The sequence below is a fragment of the Schistocerca cancellata genome, chromosome 1 (genome assembly GCF_023864275.1).
Source record: "Schistocerca cancellata isolate TAMUIC-IGC-003103 chromosome 1, iqSchCanc2.1, whole genome shotgun sequence".
Taxonomy (NCBI): Eukaryota; Metazoa; Arthropoda; class Insecta; order Orthoptera; family Acrididae; genus Schistocerca; species Schistocerca cancellata.
The window spans coordinates 45,836,077-45,860,505 of record NC_064626.1 but is presented as its reverse complement, the minus strand read 5'-3'; positions in this window follow the sequence as shown (position 1 = coordinate 45,860,505).

The window sequence follows — 24,429 nt, the reverse complement described above, 5'->3', positions numbered from 1 at the left end:
AGGCTTAGTGAGGAACGTAACAGCTGAAGTCAAAGGTTCTGCGCTCAAGTTGACAGACAAGTAGACTCGGTTACGGTACGCCGGTTGGAATGGGACTGTCTGGTGCTGCTGTGCCAATTGTCCTCTGTGTGTTCAATGTGCTGAATACCGCGGTTGTGGAAGCGCAGGAATTTTGAATTTGGTCAAAATTCAACTTTGGAGAAGGCGCGATGAGCCGGAGCATCGTCATGGTGTAGCACCCAACTCCTGTCTTTCCACAATGCAGGCCTTTTCTTGTGCACCTTTACGCACAAACGCTCAAAGAAACATTTGTAGTATTCCGGGTTAACTGTCTGTCCTCGGGGCGTAAATTTATGATGCACAATACCGGTAGAATTGAAAAAAAATCACCGACATTTTCTTCACCTTAGACCGACTTTGCCGTTCTTTTATAGGTCGTGGTGAACCGTGAGCCTTCCAGTGCGAAGACATCACTTTGGTTTCAGGATCGTGTACATATATCCACGATTTGCCACCTGTAATTACCCTATTTAACAAATCTGGGTGATTTTTAGTTCGATTAATCAGTTCTTGACACACTTCAAGTCGGTATTATCTCTGGTCACTTGACAACACTTTTGGAATGAATTTTGCGGACGCTAACTCATGTTCAGATATTCATTTCAAATTGACTGAACTGCATAGAAATTTAAATTCAGTTCATCAGCAATCTCCCTAAATGTAAGTCTACGATCAGAGCGCACTAAGTCGCAAACGTTCACTACATTTTCATTCGTTTTTGTGGTGGCAGGGCGGCCGGGCTGTGGTTCATCTTCAAATGATTCGCGGCCATTTTTAAAACTGTTAAACCAGACAAAAACATTTGACTGGCTCGTACAATTAGCTCCAAAAGCTGTTTTTAATAGTTCGTAAGTCTCGGGAGCTGGTTTCCCGGTTTCAAAACAAAATTTCACACAAAGTCGTTGCTCCGCTTTTACGTCCATTTTCACGCAGACAGAAACCTGCGCCGGCCGGAGTGGCCGTGCGGTTCTAGGCGCTACAGTCTGGAACCGAGAGACCGCTACGGTCGCAGGTTTGAATCCTTCCTCGGGCATGGATGTGTGTGATGTCCTTAGGTTAGTTAGGTTTAATTAGTTCTAAGTTCTAGGCGACTGATGACCTCAGATGTTAAGTCGCATAGTGCTCAAAGCCATTTGAACCATTTGAACCAGAATCCTGCAACAAGCTCTAACAGACCAGCACCCAACCATCATCAACAATGAACTGAATATAGAAAACGTAGTTTCTTGTCAGAGGGCGTTCAAGGACAAGGCAATGAGTCACTCCCTACCGGTCGACCGAAGTGGCCGTGCGGTTAAAGGCGCTGCAGTCTGGAACCGCAAGACCGCTAAGGTCGCAGGTTCGAATCCTGCCTCGGGCATGGATGTTTGTGATGTCCTTAGGTTAGTTAGGTTTAACTAGTTCTAAGTTCTAGGGGACTAATGACCTCAGCAGTTGAGTCCCATAGTGCTCAGAGCCATTTGAGCCATTTCGCTCCCTACCCTCTGTGTACCTGCCCACCAAACCAGTAAGCAGTAGCGGATCCATTCTTAAAGCTTTAGCCAAATCTCATACGAGAGTTTATCACGAGAGTTGTTTCGTGGGGTCAGACTTTGGTTTAAGCGACCACTGTTTGATTTTGTGTGTTCATATCGTGTGCATGTGCGCTGAAAATAGCGTGGTTTTTCACTTCTCAGTTTGTCACCACGTGTCTAAAGAGGGATTAGCTTGAAACTTAGAATGAAAATTGAGCCCTATTACCTCGTATTTGTTTCTATATATGCGGCAATCAAATGAAAACCAGATGGGAGAAGTAAGTTAACTGTTTATTATTTCAAACGTAATTGCTGCATGGGTTAATACATTTACCCCACTGTGAGACATGACAGTCAACACTTTCTCGGAAAAATGTTTGCGGTAGGCTGAAACAGAAGTCGCTGAGGAGTGAAATAATTAGGAAGAGCAGGGAAGCTAAGACGGCTGCATGAAAAATGCAAAGAAGTCGAAAAAGAAATGATTGTGGGAAGGACTGACTCAGCATATAGGAAAGTCAAAATTACTTTGGTGGAATTAAAAGCAATGTAGGTATCATTGAGAATGCAACGGGAATTCCATTGGCAAATGCAGAGCAGGGAGCGGATGGATGGAAACAATACACTGGAGGCCTCTATGAGGGGGAAGATTGGTCTGATGCGCTAGAAGAAGAAACAGGAGTCGATACAGGAAATGTAGCGCATCCGTTATTAGAATCAGAATTTAAAAGAGCTTTAGAGAACTTAAGATCAAATAAGACAGAAGGGATAGGTAACATTCCATCAGAATTTCTAAAATCATTGGGGGAAGTAGCAAATAAAACTACTATTCTCGTTGGTGTGTCGAATATGTTGGTATGGTCATACACCATGTGACTTTTCGAAAAATATTACGCACACAGTTGCAAAGACTGCAAGGACCGACGGGGGCGAGAATTAGCACACAATCAGCTTAACAGCTCATGCATCCAAGTTGCTGACAAGAATAATATAGAGAAGAATGGAAAAGAAAATTAATGATCTGTTAGATGACGATGAGTTTGTCTTTGGGAAATGTAAAGGCACCAGAGAGGCAATTCTGATGTTGCGGCTGATGATGGAAACAAAAATGGTTCAGATGGCTCTGAGCACTATGGGACTTAACATCTTAGGTCATCAGTCCCCTAGAACTTAGAACTACTTAAACCTAACTAACCTAAGGACATCACATACGTCCATGCCCGAAGCAGGATTCGAGCCTGCGACCGTAGCGGTCGCGTGGTTCCAGACTGAAGCGCCTCGAACCGCTCGGCCACTCCGGCTGGCAATGGAAACAAGACTAAAGACAAAACAAGGCATGTTCATATGATTTGCCGACCTGGAAAAAGCGTTCGACAGTGTAAAATGGTGCAAAATGTTCGAAATTCTGAGAAAAATAGTGGTAAGGTGTACGGAGAGGGGGCAATATACAATATGCAGAAGAAGCAAGAGGTTGAACGACCAATTGTTGTGATTAAAAATGGTATAAGAGAGAGATGTAATCTTTCGCCTTTACTGTTTAATCTCGGCATCCAAGAAGCAATGGTGGAAATAAGAGAAAGGTTCAGCAGTGGAATTAAAATTCAAGGTGGAAAGATATCATTGATACGATTCGCTGATGACAGTGCTATGCTGAGTGAAAGTGAAGAAGGATTACATGGTCTGCTGAATAGAATGTACAGACTGATAAATACAGGAGAGTAAATCGAAGAAAGACGAAAGTAATGGGAAATAGCAGAAATGAGAACAGCTGGAAACTTGTCATCAGGGTTGACGGTCACGAAGTAGATAAAGTTAAGGAAATATACGACCTAGATAGAAAAATAAGCAATGACGGACGGAGCAAGGAGAACATCAAAATGAGACTAGCACTGGTAAAAAGGGGATTCCTATCCAAGAAAATGTTCTAGACTCAAATATAGTCCACAATTGGAGGGAGAAATTTGTGAGAATATAAGTTTGGAGCACAGCATTGTATGGTAGTGAAACATGGACACATGGACTGTGGGAAAATCGGAACAGAATAGAATCGAAGCATCTGAGACGTGGTGCTACACACAAAAATTAGGTGGACTGATAAAATGAAGAATCAGGAGGTTCGGTGCGTAATCGGAGAGGAAAGGAATATGTAGAAAACACTGACAAGAAGAAGGGACAGGATAGTAGGAGATCTGTTAAGACATCAGGGAATGACTTCCATGATACTAGATGGAGCTTCAGATGGCAAAACGCCGGCCGGTGTGGCCGTGCGGTTCTAAGCGCTTCAGTTTGGAAGCGCGTGACCGCTACGGTCGCAGGTTCGAATCCTGCCTCGGGCATGGATGTGTGTCATGTCCTTAGGTTAGTTAGGTTTAAGTAGTTCTCAGTTCTAGGGGACTGATGACCTTAGAAGTTAGGTCCCATAGTGCTCAGAACCATTTGAACCATTTAGATGGCAAAACCTGCTGAGAAAAACAGAGATTGGAATTCATGCTGCAATCAATGTTGCAAGAGATGAAGAGGTTGACACAGAAGAGGAATTCGTGGCGGGCCGCATCAAACAAATCAGAGGTCTGATGATTCAAAAAGAAAAAAAAAGGATTCTGAACAATAATGCACCCAGGCGTGTTTCTCTTCGTCCGAAGTGGACCTACATGCTGGCAAAGTTGTTTCGATTATGTTGCAGAATTTTCGCTGGGAGGCCCTTACACACACAGATCTCTCACCACGCCATTTTCGTATTTCTTGAGTCCTGAAGGGAGAAATTGATGGCCGCCGATTTGCTTCTGAGGATGAGATGCGCGCCTCCGTACAATCAGTTTCGTAGGCAACCACAATCATTTTTCCATGAAATAATTGACTCATAATGGGATAAGTGTACTGATAGTACTAACTTCAGAAATAATGAACAGTTAATTTATATATTTCACATCTGTCTTTTTTCCGTTTGACTTCGTCTTGTAGTTTCAATCCAAAAGTTGCACTTAAGTAAATTTTGATTGACGTTACTTACAAACTCCACACTTCCAGTTTACTATTGCAAGATCTCTTTGAACAGCACCGCAGTTTACTTCATGTGCATATGCAGACGATTACGTGTCAGGTACTGTGACAAAGGAGTGCATATCTCACGTTGCGCAGGGAACATTTTTAGTTTCACGGCCAAGAGGAACAATTTCTCAAGTGTGTACTGAGTTCCTCGTACGTTCCAAGGTAGTAGAATCACTAACAGTTCAAGACTTGGATTTAGCTTACCCATCCTGATTAAAGTTTCATCACCCTTCAAAATCCTAGGCTCAACGTAGGAACACCTCATCCGAGCTGTTCGATCCCGTCTGCATTAGAGATTTCGACGAGATCTTTTGCTGGCTGGACATGTTGTCAAGGCTGCTGTAGTTGCTTGCTTTTGCCGATAGTCTGTACTACTATCAGTACAAAGAGCGCTATACTGCTTGAGAATACCGTACTGACACTGCTCAGTTGTTTCTTCTCATCCTGTTGACATGTGGTGACCACACTACTTTCTTCTACCGACATTTCGTGACCATACGAAACAGCAAGTTACAAATAACATTTCAGTACTACATTCAGTACGTACAGCGAATTTATGGCAGCACACTTGAAGACACAAATAGTGTCGGCGGAAAATTGCAATCGAAGTCCTATAGAGGAGTGACGCGACTGAAATACACTCCTGGAAATTGAAATAAGAACACCGTGAATTCATTGTCCCAGGAAGGGGAAACTTTATTGACACATTCCTGGGGTCAGATACACATGATCACACTGACAGAACCACAGGCACATAGACACAGGCAACAGAGCATGCACAATGTCGGCACTAGTACAGTGTATATCCACCTTTCGCAGCAATGCAGGCTGCTATTCTCCCATGGAGACGATCGTAGAGATGCTGGATGTAGTCCTGTGGAACGGCTTGCCATGCCATTTCCACATGGCGCCTCAGTTGGACCAGCGTTCGTGCTGGACGTGCAGACCGCGTGAGACGACGCTTCATCCAGTCCCAAACATGCTCAATGGGGGACAGATCCGGAGATCTTGCTGGCCAGGGTAGTTGACTTACACCTTCTAGAGCACGTTGGGTGGCACGGGATACATGCGGACGTGCATTGTCCTGTTGGAACAGCAAGTTCCCTTGCCGGTCTAAGAATGGTAGAACGATGGGTTCGATGACGGTTTGGATGTACCGTGCACTATTCAGTGTCCCCTCGACGATCACCAGTGGTGTACGGCCAGTGTAGGAGATCGCTCCCCACACCATGATGCCGGGTGTTGGCCCTGTGTGCCTCGGTCATATGCAGTCCTGATTGTGGCGCTCACCTGCACGGCGCCAAACACGCATACGACCATCATTGGCACCAAGGCAGAAGCGACTCTCATCGCTGAAGACGACACGTCTCCATTCGTCCCTCCATTCACGCCTGTCGCGACACCACTGGAGGCGGGCTGCACGATGTTGGGGCATGAGCGGAAGACGGCCTAACGGTGTGCGGGACCGTAGCCCAGCTTCATGGAGACGGTTGCGAATGGTCCTCGCCGATACCCCAGGAGCAACAGTGTCCCTAATTTGCTGGGAAGTGGCGGTGCGGTCCCCTACGGCGTAGGATCCTACGGTCTTGGCGTGCATCCGTGCGTCGCTGCGGTCCGGTCCCAGGTCGACGGGCACGTGCACCTTCCGCCGACTACTGGCGACAACATCGATATACTGTGGAGACCTCACGCCCCACGTGTTGAGCAATTCGGCGGTACGTCCACCCGGTCTCCCGCATGCCCACTATACGCCCTCGCTCAAAGTCCGTCAACTGCACATACGGTTCACGTCCACGCTGTCGCGGCATGCCACCAGTGTTAAAGACTGCGATGGAGCTCCGTATGCCACGGCAAACTGGCTGACACTGACGGCGGCGGTGCACAAATGCTGCGCAGCTAGCGCCATTCGACGGCCAACACCGCGGTTCCTGGTGTGTCCGCTGTGCCGTGCGTGTGATCATTGCTTGTACAGCCCTCTCACAGTGTCCGGAGCAAGTATGGTGGGTCTGACACACCGGTGTCAATGTGTTCTTTTTTTCCATTTCCAGGAGTGTACAACATGCCATTTTCCCGGATTACTTGAAGAATACAGGTAACATTGACTTTTACTTCAAATATTACACAAAAATGGTCCCGTCTGTATTCTTGTCGTATTCCAAGATTTATTAGCTGTTCCATGATCGAAGTACGCTGTTGTTTCACAACTTGTTGTGTTCAATTAATAGAAGGCCGGTGTGCTTGGTACATTCCCTAGACTACGATAACTTTTGGTCTTCATAGCCGGGCTACTACAAGCGTATCTGAAAACTGTGATGTTGTCAAGCATCGTCAAGTGATTATTCGTCATCGGTTCTCAGCAGCACAGATTTCAGATCCTTTTGAAAATGACCTTTGTGGTGTCACCGCCAGACACCACACTTGCTAGGTGGTAGCCTTTAAATCGGCCGCGGTCCATTAGTATACGTCGGACCCGCGTGTCGCCACTGTCAGTGATTGCAGACCGAGCGCCGCCACACGGCAGGTCTAGAGAGACGTCCTAGCACTCGCCCCAGTTATACAGCCGACTTTCCTAGCGATGCTACACTGACAAATTACGCTCTCATTTGCCGAGACGATAGTTAGCATAGCCTTCAGCTACGTCATTTGCTACGACCTAGCAAAGCGCCATTACCAGTTAATATTGAGATTGTACAACCTGTACAGTCAAGAGCGATGTACACCAATTATGGATTAAAGTTAAGTATTCCAGCAGCAACGTACCTTATTGGCTATATTAATTACATTGTAATTTTCCAGACCTCACGCCAGCCTGCGTGAGCTTAAAAGCGTGCATTTCGGCCTCCTCTAGCAACACGGTGTTGGCTCTTCTGCCAACACAATAACCTTTCCTAAAGGTAATTGTCTGTGTTGTTGTGAGGAAGTTAAGCGTGAATGATAAACAAGGCAAACAAGAACAGGACTGAGGCTTTTGAAATAGGCCGCTACAAGATTTTTGGTCTGTTAACTTCGTGTTGTCTCTAGACCGAATAAATTTAAGCAGACAGTAATTTCAAATCCAGATAAAAAAGAACACGTACGTAAATGGAAGCATGAAAATACGTAACAGATCTAGTGTATGAACCATCTAACATGGGACATCATACGAAAATTATTAAAATAAGCACTACAACAGAAAAATGGCAAAAGCAAAAACAACAGCTGCAAAAGTCACTGCAGAGCTGAATGCCACACTTGCGAATCCTGTCAGCACCAAAACAACACGAAAGGAGCTCCACAAGCGGGGAATTACAGGGCGAGCTGGAAATCCAGAACCAATCATCAGTGACGCAAACGCTGATATCTTGAAACGTGGAATCGAAGCCATAAAACTTTGACTATGTAGCAGTGGGAGGAAGTCATTTGGTCAGATGAGTCTTGTTTCACATTGTTTCCAACTCACATCCATTCCATGGTACTGTACGTTTTCCCCAATGGTGAGGCTGTAATCCGAGACGACCGCGCCCCTAGTCAAATACTTCATGCAGTCCAGAACTGGTACTGTGAGCACAAGGATGGAGCGTCGCATCTCCGCTGGCCATTACAGTTCATAGATGTCAATATTAATGAGAGAAGGGTGAGTGATCGCTGTCCACCTTCTCCATCATTACCTGACCCTGTAACATTTTCGCAGAAAAATGGTATAAGGTGTGGTGTCACCGCCAGACACCACACTTGCTAGGTGGTAGCTTTTAAATCGGCCGCGGTCCGCTAGTATACGACGGACCCGCGTGTCGCCACTGTCAGTGATAGCAGACCGAGCGCCGCCACACGGCAGGTCTAGAGAGACGTACTAGCACTCGCCCCAGTTGTATAGCCGACTTAGCGAGCAATGGTTCACTGACAAATACGCTCTCATTTGCCGAGACGATAGTTAGCATAGCCGTCAGCTACGTCAATTGCTACGACCTAGCAAGGCGCCGTTTATCCTTTGCTATGTATCTAATGAAGCATGAACCATCAGACCGATGTATTCCAATTATGGAATAAAGTTAAGTATTACTTCAACTCCGTACTTTATTTGCTACATTAAATTACATTGACCTCTTCCAGACCTATCGCCATCCTGCGTGAGCTTAGCGTGCATTTCGGCCTCCTGTAGATACAAGGTGTTGGCACTTCTGCCAACACTTCATAAGGTTTCTTTGAAAACAATGCATAGTTCTGTATTTGTCCATTTCCCGACGAAAGGAAGTTGTTTTGAATGCAACCGGTTTTCCTACATCGTATGAGGCATGGTAATGTGATGTGCTTTTCCTGTTTCCATGTTTCTGTATGCCCCCTTTATTTGGTCTTGATCTTTTAACAAATACCGGTATCAGGAAGGTGTCTGAGTAGAAACCTAGGGTAGCAGAACAAATACTTTAGTTTACCGACAAAAGAAGGATATACCAAAATGTTCAGAAGAGTTCAAGAATGCAGGAATTTCTCACTTGGGAATGAAATCAGTAAAAAATGCAGGGATGCTAAGGCAAAATGGCTGCAAGTAAAATGGGAAGATAAAAATATTGATCGGAGGGACTGATTCTACAAAACAGAAAAGCCCAAACAATCGCCGTTGATTCCAGAATGAGATTTCCACTCTGCAGCGGAGTGTGCGCTGATATGAAACTTCCTGGCAGATTAAAACTGCGTGCCCGAGAGTTCGAGTCTCGGTCGGGCACGCAGTTTTAATCTGCCAGGAAGTTTCAATCTTCGTTGACATTTAAAGTAAAGACATCAGCCTTAGCAGGAGAGCAGCAATATCACAGTTACCCGCAGAAGAGAGAGCATATAGTCTGACACCGAAGTACTCTAAGAGTGGGAGGCTTGCCTGGTGATTGAGGAAGGAATGGGAGCCAGTATGGTAGAGAGTCCAGTGTTATAGTCAGAGTTTAATACAGCTTTGGATGACTGGCAATCACTAATGGTTGAAGGAATAGGTAACATTACTTCGGAGTTTCTTTAGTTACTGGGGGAAGTGCCAGCTAATGGTCATACGACCAGACTGTCGGAAAAAATGTTTTCACACAGCATATTTAGGCCGCAAGAGGCAGTTAATTACGAGAACTATCGACAGTCAGATTTACGGTTAATGTATCCAGTTGTGGCTTCCTTAGTGGATTCAGCAGCGAGAAACAGATGCGGTTCACGGACACAGAATTCATATATTGATTTATTCTATACCTAACATCAGATATTAAATGTAATACATAACTTTGTTAGCTTTAGTTGCAGCGCCCGTTAGTAATAGCAGATTTTAAGACTGAAATATGTACAGTTAGAAAGATTTACAATTCAGTTATTCTACAATACAATGACTATTCCGCAGAAGATGGGCCTTAAAGTCTGTAAATATTATGAAATGGCAAACACAGAAAATGGACTCTGTGCATCGATGTTTGAACTTAGGTCGACCCGGCACTGGAGCTACGGAATGGGGATGCTTGCATCTCACAAGAGAACCTCCTCAACGTACCCCCTCAGATTTCGTGGTAAGATGGCCCAGCGGATAGCCAGTAAAAAACTGGACGCAGATCAAGCATGAAAACAGGTAGAAGGTGTATTGAAATGTGAAAAATGAAAGAAACTCAAAACAGTGGGTGATGCAGTCTCGACATGTGCATGATCGAAGACGGTACTGCAGCCATGGCGTCGTGGTTATGTGTTTACGCTGTTGGCTTGCAACGCAAGAGATCCGTGCTAAAATCTCCCTTGTGGCCTTTTTTTTTCACATGTCCGCCCAGTTATTAACATGACTCTTCGAGCCGGCCTTCATGGCCGAGTGATTCTAGGCGCTAAAGTCTGGAACCGCGTTACCGCTACGGTCGCAGGTTCGAATCCTGCCTCGGGCATGGATGTTTATGATGTCCTTAGGTTAGTTAGGTTTTAGTAGTTCTACGTTCTAGGGGGACTGATGACCTCAGAAGTTAAGTCTCATAGTGCTCAGAGCCATTTGAACCATTTGACTCTTCGATGTATTCAAATTTGTGTCTGTGTCGTGATGTATCGTCTATTTTCAACAACGAAGTGTAAGGAAGGGGCCTCCAGACATAATACGTTCCTCGTATTTGTTCTACACAAGTATCACACGTTATGACTCTTTCGTTCCGTTTTGGACGTTCTGATCTTTGAGTTCCTTTGTTGAAATATAGTTTACAGCTGCACAGTCGTTGTTTTCATTCCTGTGAGTGGTCTATGCTGCGTCTCGCTTTCTCTCACTGTTCACCACATTTACTTGAGATAGTAGTATATTCATGCCAACGACCTCGCCGCAGTGGTAACATCGGTTTTCGTCAGCTCACCGAAGTTAAGCGCTGTCGGGCTGGGCTAGCGCTTGGGTGGGTGACCGTCCGGTCTGTCGAGCGCTGTTGGCAAGCGGGGTGCACTCAGCCCTTGTGAGGCAAACTGAGGAGCTGCTTGATTGAGAAGTAGCGGCTCCGGTCTCGTAAGCTGACATTGTATGTGTGTATTGTATGTTAACCGGGGACCTAGAAACGACGGAGAGGCTCCGTCCCCGCCGCAGCCGCAGTGGTCCACAACCCCATGACGACTACCGCAGTCCACTTCACCCCTCCGCGGCCCCATACAGAACCCAGGGTAATTGTGCGGTTCGGCCCCGGGAGGACCCCCCAGGGAACGTCTCACACCAGACGAGTGTAACCCCTATGTTTGCGTGGTAGAGCAATGGTGGTGTACGCGTACATGGAGAACTTGAAACTTCCTGGCAGATTAAATCTGTGTGCCCGACCGAGACTCGAACTCGGGACCTTTGCCTTTCGCGGGCAAGTGCTCTACCATCTGAGCTACCGAAGCAGGACTCACGCCCGGTACTCACAGCCTTACTTCTGCCAGTATCTCGTCTCCTACCTTCGAAACTTTACAGGAGCTCTTCTGCGAACCTTGCAGAACTAGCACTCCTGAAAGAAAGGATACTGAGGAGACATGGCTTAGCCACAGCCTGGGGGATGTTTCCAGAATGAGATATTTTAAGATTGAAATATGTACAGTTAGAAAGATTTACAATTCAGTTATTCTTCAATAAAATGACTATTCCGCAGAAGATGGGCCTTAAAGTCTGTAAATATTATGAAATGGCAAACACAGAAAATGGACTCTGTGCATCGATGTTTGAACTTAGGTCGACCCGGCACTGGAGCTACTGAATGGGGACGCTTGCATCTCACAAGAGAACTTCCCCATCGTACCCCCTCAGATTTCGTGGTAAGATGGCCCTCATTCTGGAAATATCCCCCAGGCTGTGGCTAAGCCATGTCTCCACAGTATCCTTTCTTTCAGGAGTGCTAGTTCTGCAAGGTTCGCAGAAGAGCTCCTGTAAAGTTTCGAAGGTAGGAGACGAGATACTGGCAGAAGTAAGGCTGTGAGTACCGGACGTGAGTCGTGCTTCGGTATCTCAGATGGTAGAGCACTTGCCCGCGAAAGGCAAAGGTCCCGAGTTCGACTCTCGGTCGGGCACACAGTTTTAATCTGCCAGGAAGTTTCATATCAGCGCACACTCCGCTGCAGAGTGAGAATCTCATTATGGAGAACTTGTTTGCGCAGCAATCGGCTACGTAGGCGAAATAAGGGAAACAGCCCGCATTCACCGAGGCAGATGGAAACCGCCCAAAAACCATCCACAGACTGACCGGCTCACCGGACCTCGACACAAATCCGCCGGGCGGATTCGTGCCGGGGACCAGGCGCTCCTTCCAGCCCGGAAAGCCGTGCGTTAGACCGCACGGCCAACCGGGAGGGCGTAAACTGACATACGCCCGGGAGAGCGGTGTGCTGACCACACACCCCTCCATATCTGCATCCAGTGACGCCTGTGGTCTGAGGATGACACGGCGGCCGGTCGGTACCGTTGGGTCTTCCGAGGTCTGTTCGGATGGAGTTTAGTTTTAGTTTTAGTAGTATATTCTTACCACGTGACTGAAATTCAATTCCCAATATAAGGTACAGCAGTTGCCAAGACTACAGAAGGAGAACAGATACGACACCGACCAGACGGAACGTTTACAATATTGTGACGAAAAAAGGTGTGTAAGGAAAATTTAAACGCGGATCTTCCGCTTAGTAGTCCAACATCTTGACGACACAGTCACGACGCAATGGATGTTGCAGTGCCTGGATATTGCACATCGTGATCTTGGACCATTCACTGTTTCAACTTTTCTTCTTCTTTTCACAGTTCAGTGCACGTTCTACCTGTTTTCATGCCTGATCTGAGTCCAGCTATAGACGGGCTCCCCACTGGGTCATCTTACCACTAAATCTGTGGGGCGCGCGACGGGGAGCTTCCCTTGTCAGTGGCGGCGGCGCGAGCGTTTATGGCGACGCCCTCATGCCGCGGTGGCGGCTGTGGAGCCACGTGGGCGTGACTGCTGGGGTGCGTGTTTCAAAGTGCGGCCGACCGGATATGGCGCAGGTAACACACATCCAAGGCTCTTAGAAGCGTAACATGGAGAAGAATGGGAAAGAGTATTGTGTATCTGCTTGATGACCACCATTTTGTGTTCCAGAAAGGTAAAGGCATCAGGGAGGCAGTCCTGATGCACTTGAGAACTGTAGCCAGACTGAAGAAAAATAAAATCGAAAGCGTCCATAGGATTAGTCAACATGGAAAAAGCACTCCAATACGTAAAATGGTGCGAGATATTCTGAATTCTGGGAGAAGCAGGTGTCGTCTGAAGTGTAACATGGATATTATAAAACGTGCAAGAACGAACAGGGAACAATAATAATGCAAGACCAAGAAAGAAGCTCTCAGATTAAGAAGCGTATAACATGGGGAATATCAATGATAGGATTCGCCCTCGCCGGCCGTTGTGGCCGAGCGGTTCTAGGCGCTACAGTCCAGAACCGGGCTGCTGCTACGGTCCCAGGTTCGAATCCTGCCTCGGGCTTGGATGTGTGTGATGTGCTTAGATTAGTTAGGTTTAAGTAGTTCTTAGTGTAGGGGAGTGATGACCTCAGATGTTAAGTCCCATAGTGCTTAGAGCCATTTGAACTATTTGTTTTTATTCGCCCTCAGTGAAAGTGTAGCAAAACTGCGGACCGTACTGAATAGAATGAACATTTCAGTGAGTACAGAATATCAGTAGAGAGTAAAACGAAGAAAGATGAAAGTAATGAGAAGTAGCACAAATGAAAATAGTGATAAGCTAAACATCAGTACTGCGAACAACGAAATTAAATTAGTTAAGAAACTCTCTTTTGGAAGCAAAAATAACAAACCACGGTCGAAACAAGCAGGACATAGAAGAAAGAGCAGAGGTCACAGTAATTGCTGACATTGGCAGTATTAGCGCTGTGGATTCGCTGAGGATATTCCAAGCCTGCTAGTATCAGATAAGAGGAAGAAAATTTCTGAGAAAATACGTTTCGAGCGTAGCATTGTATTGTAGCTAATCAGGAGCTGTGGGAATACCGAAATAGAACAGAACCGAAGTGTTTTAGCTGTGGTGCTAGATAAGGAAGTTCAAAATCAGATAAGGAATGAGCTGGTTTTCCACAGAATCGACGATGGAAGTTGTGGTGTCACCGCCAGACACCACACTTGCTAGGTGGTAGCTTTTAAATCGGCCGCGGTCCGCTAGTATACGACGGACCCGCGTGTCGCCACTGACAGTAATTGCAGACAGAGCACCACCATACGGCAGGTCTAGAGAGACGTACTAGCACTCGACCGCTAGTTGTACAGCTGATGTTGCTAGCCATGGTTCACTGAGAATTACGCTCTCATTTGCCGAGACGATAGTTAGCATAGCCTTCAGCTACATTTGCTACGACCTAGCAAGGCGCCATTACCAGTATAGATATTGAGATTCTACTAATGTATCATCAAGAGCGATGTTCTACAAATGTGGATTAAAGTTAAGTATTCCAGAAGCTACGTACTTTTCTTTATAGCATTCATTACGTATCCTGTTTCAGACCTCACGCCAGCCTGCGTGAGTTTAAGCGCGTGCCTTTCGGCTCCCTCTCATTGTGTCTAGGCTGTCTTGTCTAGACACAACAAAAGTAACATATGGAAAACGCTGACAGGAAGAAGGGACATTCTCATTGGAGGTATGCTAGCAAAACAGGGAATAACTTCCAATATGCTAGAGGAAACTGTAGAGGGTAATAACTGGAGAGAAGAAAGAGATAGGAATATGTGCTAAGATTAATTGAGCAATAGAGCACAAAGGTTGCAAATGCGACTCTGTGGTGGAGCTTGTCATAAGAGAGGTTCAAAATGGCTCTGAGCACTATGGGACGTAGCATCTGAGGTTATCAGTCCCCTAGATCCTAGAATTATTTAAACCTAACTAACCTAAGGACATCACAAGAGAGGAATTAGTGGGCTGCGGCATCGAGCCAATGAGAAGACTGATGAGAAAGGAAAAATTAACATAAAAGTAAACTAATATTAGTCCAGACGATGAAAAACATTCGACACAGGACTAGCTCTGGTATCTTAGTTACTGATACGTGTCGCACTTAGCCTGTAACAGCGAGCAGAACAACGCCACTAAAATCAACAAGGTGTGTATCGAGGGACCCAATGAGATTCGGAGCGGCGCCCTCTAACCTAACTCGGGAGGGGGTAAGGGCGCTAACGACCCACTTGCGTGTCTGCAACACCTACACAGACCAGATCTCACGCGCCGCGTCTTCCTTAATGTTTTCTTTTCTTGTTCTCTGGGCAGGAACTCGAGCTTCCCTACTTTGTTCGACGGTTACGTTCTTCCACCACACGAGAGTGGATCACGATGACTTCTGTCTGTGACAACTAGGTATTTTTTGCACCAACATCAATGAGGCGACATTTCTTCACAATTGTGACGTGTGACTTTTGGTGGCTACTCGCGGGCCGTAGCGCTTTGATCATCGTGATGTGCTAGCTATCCAGCTAGTTTCCCCCGTTCAGTGGGTTCGAGATTACCTGCAGCCAACATATTGTACATTACCATGGACTGACTCACCTTCTGCTGTTTGGGGCCTCCAGTCTCTTATGTTACAATTAGGGCTTCTGATAAAATCTCAGCCGGCCGGAGTGGCCGAGCGGTTCTAGGCGGTACAGTCTGGAACCGCGCGACCGCAACGGTCGCAGGTTCGAATCCTGCCTCGGGCATGGATGTGTGTGATGTCCTTAGGTTAGTTAGGGGACTGATGACCTCAGATATTAAGTCCCATAGTGCTCAGAGCCATTTGAACCATTTTCGATAATATCTCAATATATTGATTTTTTTTCCAAGCAACGTTTACATTTAACGGCGGTTTACCAATACACCGATAACCGATATATCGATATATCTACTCAAAACAAACATACCGAAGGCCGATATTTTGGTTTTGCATTACTCTTTTCAACGACTTCCGAGTATTTCAAACAGTTCTTTTGAAATTAAAGTAGAACATAATTTTATTTTCACTGCGTGAAGAAATTCTTCTACGTTTTGAGTTTTCAACACGTCCAGTCTTTCTCTTTTACTGCGTTAAGCAAGTACAGGTGGCACAAATAAGAAGTTTGATTGCATGAGGGGAGGGGGGGGGGGGTTAATGGAATAACAAGATTTCCGATCTGCCGATCTGAAGAAAGTGCACACTAGTTGCGATAAAAAACTATTTCTAACGCACCTAACGTGCTTCACATCAACATTCATCAAAAACAGTGTCTGAAAATGACGAACAAAAATGTAAATGACAAGATTTATCTTTGAGGTGGGCGGAGAAGTGTAAAGGGAAATGTTAATGTAATCGACGTTCGTCGCTACCGACAGAAACTGCCGAGTTTACCTTCACCATACAATTTTGACACTACAAGTACTAAGCCACTGGCGTTGGCAAAAACGAAAAAAAGCAGGGAAATCGATACAAAGTGTTCTGGACAAATCCCATATATGACGAAACAGAACAACGGACCCGTCGGGCACCTTTTATTGTGTCACTTACATGCAGTTACCAATGTTAGAAAAATGTTATCGCCGACCGTGAACGTGCTTCGGATATTTTGTATTTCTCCTCAGTGGGGGATAAGCAGTCTGCTAACTTGTTGATGTACGGAATATCTAATAGTAAGCCATTACTTCAATGTACAGCTCTAAATTCGGCACTATACTTACAATCAGCAGCCGATAGTTTTATAGGCCGGTACGTCGATATTTTTCCGCCAGTACGTCGATGTATCGACAATTTTGTAACTAACTGATGGTAGATTATGGTGTTTCCTTAAATATCGATATATTGGATTCCTGATATTTATCAAAATGTCAACAGTGCTAATTGCAATATACCTCTTCAGTCCAAAACGTTTCGAGACTGGGATAATAAAAACAGTAGATAAAAGTTAACATTGTGGGTTTAATATTTCAAATGCTCTACACAGTACAATGCAAAAGACTTTCATACACTTATGTGAAACTGTCAGAAAAGTCTCTCTTTGAAATGTTGTTCAACGGCACGTTGCCTTCAGTGACAATTAGGTCGTTAACGTGATGACTTTCATGGACCTGTCTACGCTTTAACGTTTGTGGTCGTTTCATACTGATAACACAAAATCTCGTCAGCCATTACTAATTTTTTACTGAAACGAATTGTTCAGTTCTGCATTTCGATCAAGTCACGGCATACATCCACGAATCATCGTTTTTGTTCGGAAGTCAAGGTTTGCGGGAGAACCTTATCAAACATTTTTCTCTTACTCAAAACATTTCCGAGAATTTCTTGATCACCTCATTTAGAAATGTTACTCATTCGTAATTTGTGACACAACCAACTTGGCACATAAAAGACGCAGGTCCACCACTTAACATGCCTGCTCACAAGTGACAGGTCATACACTACTGGTCATTAAAATTGCTACACCAAGAAGAAATGCACATGATAAACGGGTATTCATTGGACAAATATATTATACTAGAACTGACATGTGATTACATTTTCACGTAATTTTGGTGCACAGCTCCTGAGAAATCGGTACCCAGAACAACCACCTCTGGCCGTAATAACGGCCTTGATACGCCTGGGCATTGAGTCAAACAGAGCTTGGATGCCGTGTACAGGTACAGCTGCCCGTGCAGCTTCAACACGATACCACAGTTCATCAAGAGTAGTGACTGGCGTATTGTGACGAGCCAGTTGCTCGGCCACCATTGGCTAGACGTTTTCAATTGGTGAGAGATCTGAAGAATGTGCTGGCCAGGGTAGCAGTCGAACAATTTCTGTATCCAGAAAGGCCCGTACAGGACCTGCAACATGCGGTCGTGCATTATCCTGCTGAAATGGAGGGTTTCGGAGGGATCGAATGAAGGGTAGATCCACGGGTCGTAATACATCTGAAATGTAACGTCCCCTGTTCAAAGTGCCGTCAATGCGAACAAGAGGTGATCGAGACGTGTTAACAATGGCACCCCATACCATCTCGCCGGGTGATACGCCAGTATGGCGATGACGAGTACACGCTTCCAATGTGCGTTCACCGCGATGTCGCCAAACACGGATGCGACCATCACGATGCTGTAAAGAGAACCTGGATTCATTCGAAAAAAATGACGTTTTGCCATTCGTGCACCCAGTTTCGTCGTTGAGTACACCACCGCAGGCGCTCCTCTCTGTGATGCAGCGTCAAGGGAAACTGCAACCCTGGTCTCCGAACTGATGCTGCTGCAAACTTCGTCGAACTGTTCGTGATGGCTGGGTGTTGTGTGCTGTCCTTAGGTTAGTTAGGTTTAAGTAGTTCTAAGTTCTAGGGGACTGATGACCATAGATGTTAAGTCCCATAGTGCTCAGAGCCATGACAGCTCTAAGCACCATGGGGCTTAACATATGAGGTCATCAGTCCCCTAGACTTAGAACTACTTAAACCTAACTAACCTAAGGCATCACGCACATCTATGACTGAGGCAGGATTCAAACCTGTGACCGTAGCAGCAGCGTGGTTCCGGACTGAAGCGCCTAGAACCGCCCGGCCACAGTGGCCGGCAAGTCACAAAATTCGGAATAAATTTCTTCAAGGAAAACCTGAAAAGGATGGTGATTGAGTGCATGTCCTCGATTGAAGTTGACAGCAGAAACGATTGCTATCAGTACGGTAGAAATATTTCAGCCTTCTCCATAGAGCGTTTCCGGTTTTATGAAGCATTGTATGAACAGGCCCCCCGGAAATGGCAAATCTTCCAACTGAACCCTGGTTTGACCCACCAGACCCTTACTCAAACCAGTTATGATGTTTCCCCCATCAACTATAACACATAAAAGCTGATTCCATTGAAGCTCATAGTCTTACAAATGTTTTTACATTTCCATGAGAATATCTTTTCTACGTGCATTCAATTTCTAAGGCCTCCGATTTTTTTTCTAATTAACTGCTCACCCGAAATCGATGAAACTGGCGTTACTTCTCTAGGTAATCGCCCTGCAGACGTACACATTTTTCACAACGCTGACGCCATGATTCCATGGCAGCGGCGAAGGCTTCTTTAGGAGTCTGTTTTGACCACTGGAAAATCGCTGAGGCGATAGCAGCACGGCTGGTGAATGTGCGGCCACGGAGAGTGTCTTTCATTGTTGGAAAAAGCCAAAAGTCACTAGGAGCCAGGTCAGGTGAGTGGGGAGCATGAGGAATCACTTCAAAGTTGTTATCACGAAGAAACTGTAGCGAAACGTTAGCTCGATGTGCGGGTGCATTGTCTTGGTGAAACAGCACACGCGCAGCCCTTCCCGGACGTTTTTGTTGCAGTGCAGGAAGGAATTTGTTCTTCAAAACATATTCGTAGGATGCACCTGTTACCGTAGTGCCCTTTGGAACGCAATGGGTAAGGATTACGCCCTCGCTGTCCCAGAACATGGACACCATCGTTTTTTCAGCACTGGCGGTTACCCGAAATTTTTTTGGTGGCGGTGAATCTGTGTGCTTCCATTGAGCTGACTGGCGCTTTGTTTCTATATTGAAAAATGGCATCCACGTCTCATCCATTGTCACAACTGACGAAAAGAAAGACCCATTCATGCAGTCGTTGCGCGTCAACATTGCTTGGCAACATGCCACACGGGCAGCCGTGTGGTCGTCCGTCAGCATTCGTGGCACCCACCTGGATGACACTTTTCGCATTTTCAGGTCGTCATGCAGGATTGTGTGCACAGAACCCACAGAAATGCCAACTCTGGAGGCGATCTGTTCAACAGTCATTCGGCGATCCCCCAAAACAATTCTCTCCACTTTCTCGATCATGTCGTCAGACCGGCTTGTGCGAGCCCGAGGTTGTTTTGGTTTGTTGTCACACTATGTTCTGCCTTCATTAAACTGTCGCACCCACGAACGCACTTTCGACACATCCATAAGTCCATCACCACATTTCTCCTTCAACTGTCGATGAATTTCAATTGGTTTCACACCACGCAAATTCAGAAAACGAATGATTGCATGCTGTTCAAGTAAGGAAAACGTCGCCATTTTAAGTATTTAAAACAGTTCTCATTCTCGCCGCTAGCGGTAAAATTCCATCTGCGGTACGGTGCTGCCATCTCTGGGACGTATTGACAATGAACGCGGCCTCATTTTAAAACAATGCGCGTGTTTCCATCTCTTTCCCGTCCGGAGAAAAAAAATCGGAGGCCTCAGAACTTGAATGCACCTTGTAGTTGTCGTTCCATGCATGCTGCAGACGGGTACCGACATTTATGTCACTTAAAAGTCTAAATAGGAACCATGAATGAATACGAGGAGCTCTGAAGTATTCGAGGTATCAGCAGATTCATCCAGCGTCAGGGAATACCACAAGGACTGCCCAGCTTGTAGTAACATGAACTTCCCAGTTTCTTTTGTTCTCCGCACAAGAGACGTTACCGAAAGGCTGATACTTCCAAACAAACAGCCTTTTGAAGGACACGAATCTTTTCCTGCTTGCATCACACAGTCTGTGATGAAGTTAGCATCGGTAAACGGTTTGCCTCATTCTGCCACCATGTGCACTATTTGTGGCTGATACGAGTGACCGCTTCATTGACAGCAAACTCTCTCCTGAGGAGATTTCTTTGGGTTCCTAAATTATTTTTCAGGGCTCATATTTCGCAGAGTGTAACTTTTCAGAAAGCTGTGAATATGTTGACAGACATTTTGCTTCACAATGACGTAGAAGATGGCAACACTTACGCTGCGTATAAAGGAATTGTTTTTGTGGCCCCTTTTTTTTACAGAAAGAATGCGAAAATATTTTGTTGAGCCCAACCTACATAGGTAGGATTGATCATCAAAATAAAATAAGAGAAATCAGAGCTTTACTCCCCATTCTTAACTGAAGATGCGACACTTGTATTCCTATTTTTTTATTAATAGCTATAATGAAGGGTGAATGATGTAAACGGGATCTGCTAATGAAGAAGCCGTTGAAATATAAACATTGTCAAAATCTTGCGACGGTGGAAAATAAGCAAGGAAATCTAGAGACAGGAATCAAAAACTGGACATAGTATATGTGAAGTACATGGCAGTCAGGAGGTCTCTGCACGTCGTTAACTCTACATCTACATCAACATATATACTCCGCTAGCCACCAAGCGGTGTGTGGCGGAGGGCACAATTCGCGCCAAAGTCATATTCCCCCCACTCACTCGCGGATCGCGCGAGGGAAAGACGACATTCTGAACGTCTCAGTACGAGTTCTTACTTCCCTTATCTTTGAATGGTGATCGTTGCGCTACCTGAAAGTTGGTGGTAATAATATATGCTATACATCCTAGGTGAAGACCGGATTTCGGAATTTAGTGAGCATCCCCTTCTGTTTAGCGCGCCGTCTATGTGCAAGTGTGACCCACTTCAAACTTTGTCTGAGATTTGTACTCTCGCGATGGCTAAATGTGCCAGCCGTGAATCATGCTGCTCTTCTCTGGACCTTCTCAATCTCTTGAATCAGACCCAACTGGTAAGGGTTCCATACAGACGAACAATACTCCAAGACTGGAGGAATTAACGTATTGTAAGCTATTTCCTTTGTTGAAGGACTGCATCGCTTCAGGATTCTACCAATAAACCGCAATCTAGAGTTCGCCTTACCCGTTACTTGTGTAATCTGATCATTTCATTTGAAATCATTTCGAAGAGTCACACCCTGATACTTGACGGACGTTACCGCTTCCAAAGACTAGGCGTTTATTTTGTACTCGTACATTAATGGGGATTTTCGCCTTGTTATACGCAGTAGGTTACACTTACTAATATTGAGAGATAACAGCCAGTCATTACACCACGCATTTATTTTCTGCAAATCCTCATTGATTTGTTCACAACTTCCGTGTGATGCTACTGTACTGTAGACTACAGCATCATCGGCAAACAGTCTCAGGCCGCTGTCAATACCATGAAACAGATCGTTTATGTAAATCGTAAAAAGCAGAGGATCTATTACGCTGCCCTGGGGCACACCTGAAGTTACGATTGTTTCTGTTGAAGTCACCCCGTTCAGGTCGACATACTGATCCCTGTCTGTTAGAAAACTTTCTATCCAACCGCATATGTCATCGGATAGACCGTAAGCGTGCACATTTTGTAGCAAGCGAGAGTTCGGAACTTAGTCGAACGCCTTTCGAAAGTTGAGACATATGGCATCAACCTGGGAGCCTGTTGTGTATCATGCACAAAGAGGGCCAGGGACTGGTAGCATTCTGAAGATACTATTAATTTTATCACAACGTGTCGCGTTCCGTACGCTTTATCGGACAAATTCGAGTACCGTCGGAGGGCCTGATGAATGGACGTCTCGGGACAGATGTCGTCCGTGGGCCTTTCGTTTTGTGACCCGAGGTCTAGAGGGTCATGAGGACTCTGCGGGTCCATTCCAGCGAATGACCAGGCGAGATGTCACGCCTCGGACGTTGCGTCCTGCGGATTTACGCCGCCGTCTGCATTAACGACTACAGGGGCGCAGGGCGAGAGAGCGAAGCTGGCCGTCTGCGCATCAGCCTCCTGCTCCACTGCTCCATAGCCGCAGCTGCGTGGGTCGCGGCGTCCCTGGAGCGGACTGTGCGCAGCCCCTAATGCACACTCTGCTGTTAACGCCGCCTGTGCAGTTAGTCTGTAACGAGGAAGTCTACGGCTCTCACCCTATAAACGAACTCTGCTGTTAGACAGTTTGGAAACTACCAAACGTTCCAATGTTACACTACTTGCCATTAAAATTGCTACACCAAGAAGAAATGCAGATCATAAACGGTTATTCATTGGACAGATATATTATTCTAGAACTGACATGTGATTATCACGCAATTTAGGTGCATAGATCCTGAGAAATCAATACCTAGAACAACCACCTCTGGCCGTAATAACGTCCTTGATACACCTGGGCATTGATCCAAACAGAGCTTGGATGGCGTATACAAGTACAGCTGCTCATGAAACTTCAACACGATACCACAGTTCATCAAGAGTAGTGACTGGCGTAATGTGACGAGACAGTTGCTTGGCCACCATTGACCAGACGTTTTCAATTGGTGAGAGATCTGGAGAATGTGCTGGCCAGGACAGCAGTCGAACATTTTCTGTATCCAGTAAGGACCGTACAGGACCTGCAACATGCGGTCGTGCATTATCCTGCTGAAATGTAATGTTTCGCAGGGATCGAATGAAGGGTAGAGCCACGGGTCGTAACACAATTCAGATGTGGCGTCCACTGTTCAAAGTGCCGTCAATGCGAACAAGAGGTGACAAAGACGTGAAATCAATGGCACGCCATACCATCACGCCGGGTGATACGCCAGTATGGCAATGACGAATACAGGCTTCCAATGTGCGTTCACCGCGATGTCGCCAAACACGGATGCGACCATCATGATGCTGTAAGGAGAACCTGGATTCAGCCGAAAAAATGACGTTTTGCCATTCGTGCGCCCAGGTTCGTCGTTGAGTACACCATCGCAGGCGCTCCTGTCTGTGATGCAGCGTCAAGGGTAATCGCAGCCATGGTCTCCGAGCTGATAGTTCATGCTGCTGCAAACGTCGCCGAACTGTTCATGCAGATGGTTATCTTTCAAACGTCGCCATCTGTTGACTCAGGGATCGATACGTGGCTGCACGATCCGTTACGGCCATGGGGTTACGATGCCTGTCATCTCGACCGCTAGTGATACGAGGCCGTCTGGATCCTTCACGGCGTTCCGTATTACCCTCCTGAACCCATAGATTCCATTTTCTGCTAACAGTCATTGGATCTCGACCAACGCGAGCAGCAATGTCGCGATACGATAAACCGCAATCGCGGTAGGCTAAAATCCGTCCTTTATCAAAGTCGGAAATGTGATGGTACGTATTTTTCCTCCTTACACGAGGCATCACAACATCGTTTCACCAGGCAACGACGGCCAACTGCTGTTTGTGTATGAGCAATCGGTTGGAAACTTTCCTCATATCAGGACGTTGTAGGTGTCGGCACTGGCGCCTACAATGTGTGAATGCTCTGAAAAGCTAATCATTTGCATATCACAGCATCTTCTTCCTGTCGGTTAAATTTCGCGTCTGTACAAGTCATCTTCGTGGGGTAGCAATTTTAATGGCCAGTATCGTAGATCGCACTACACCATTCCATCTGGCGTCTCAAACTAAATACATTGAACATCCTAGTCATTGTAAGGAAAGAACTGACTTGAACAAGTACAGTAAAGTAAATAATAAGTACAAACGGTGCACAAAAATGAGAAAAACACCAAAAAACAAAAAAAACACATTACCATGGCTAAAGCAGTGTAGGGGAACGATTTGCATTCCACAGCTTCCAGTCGCCTCGAAATGGATCAAATCAGCCCCCGAATTGTTTTG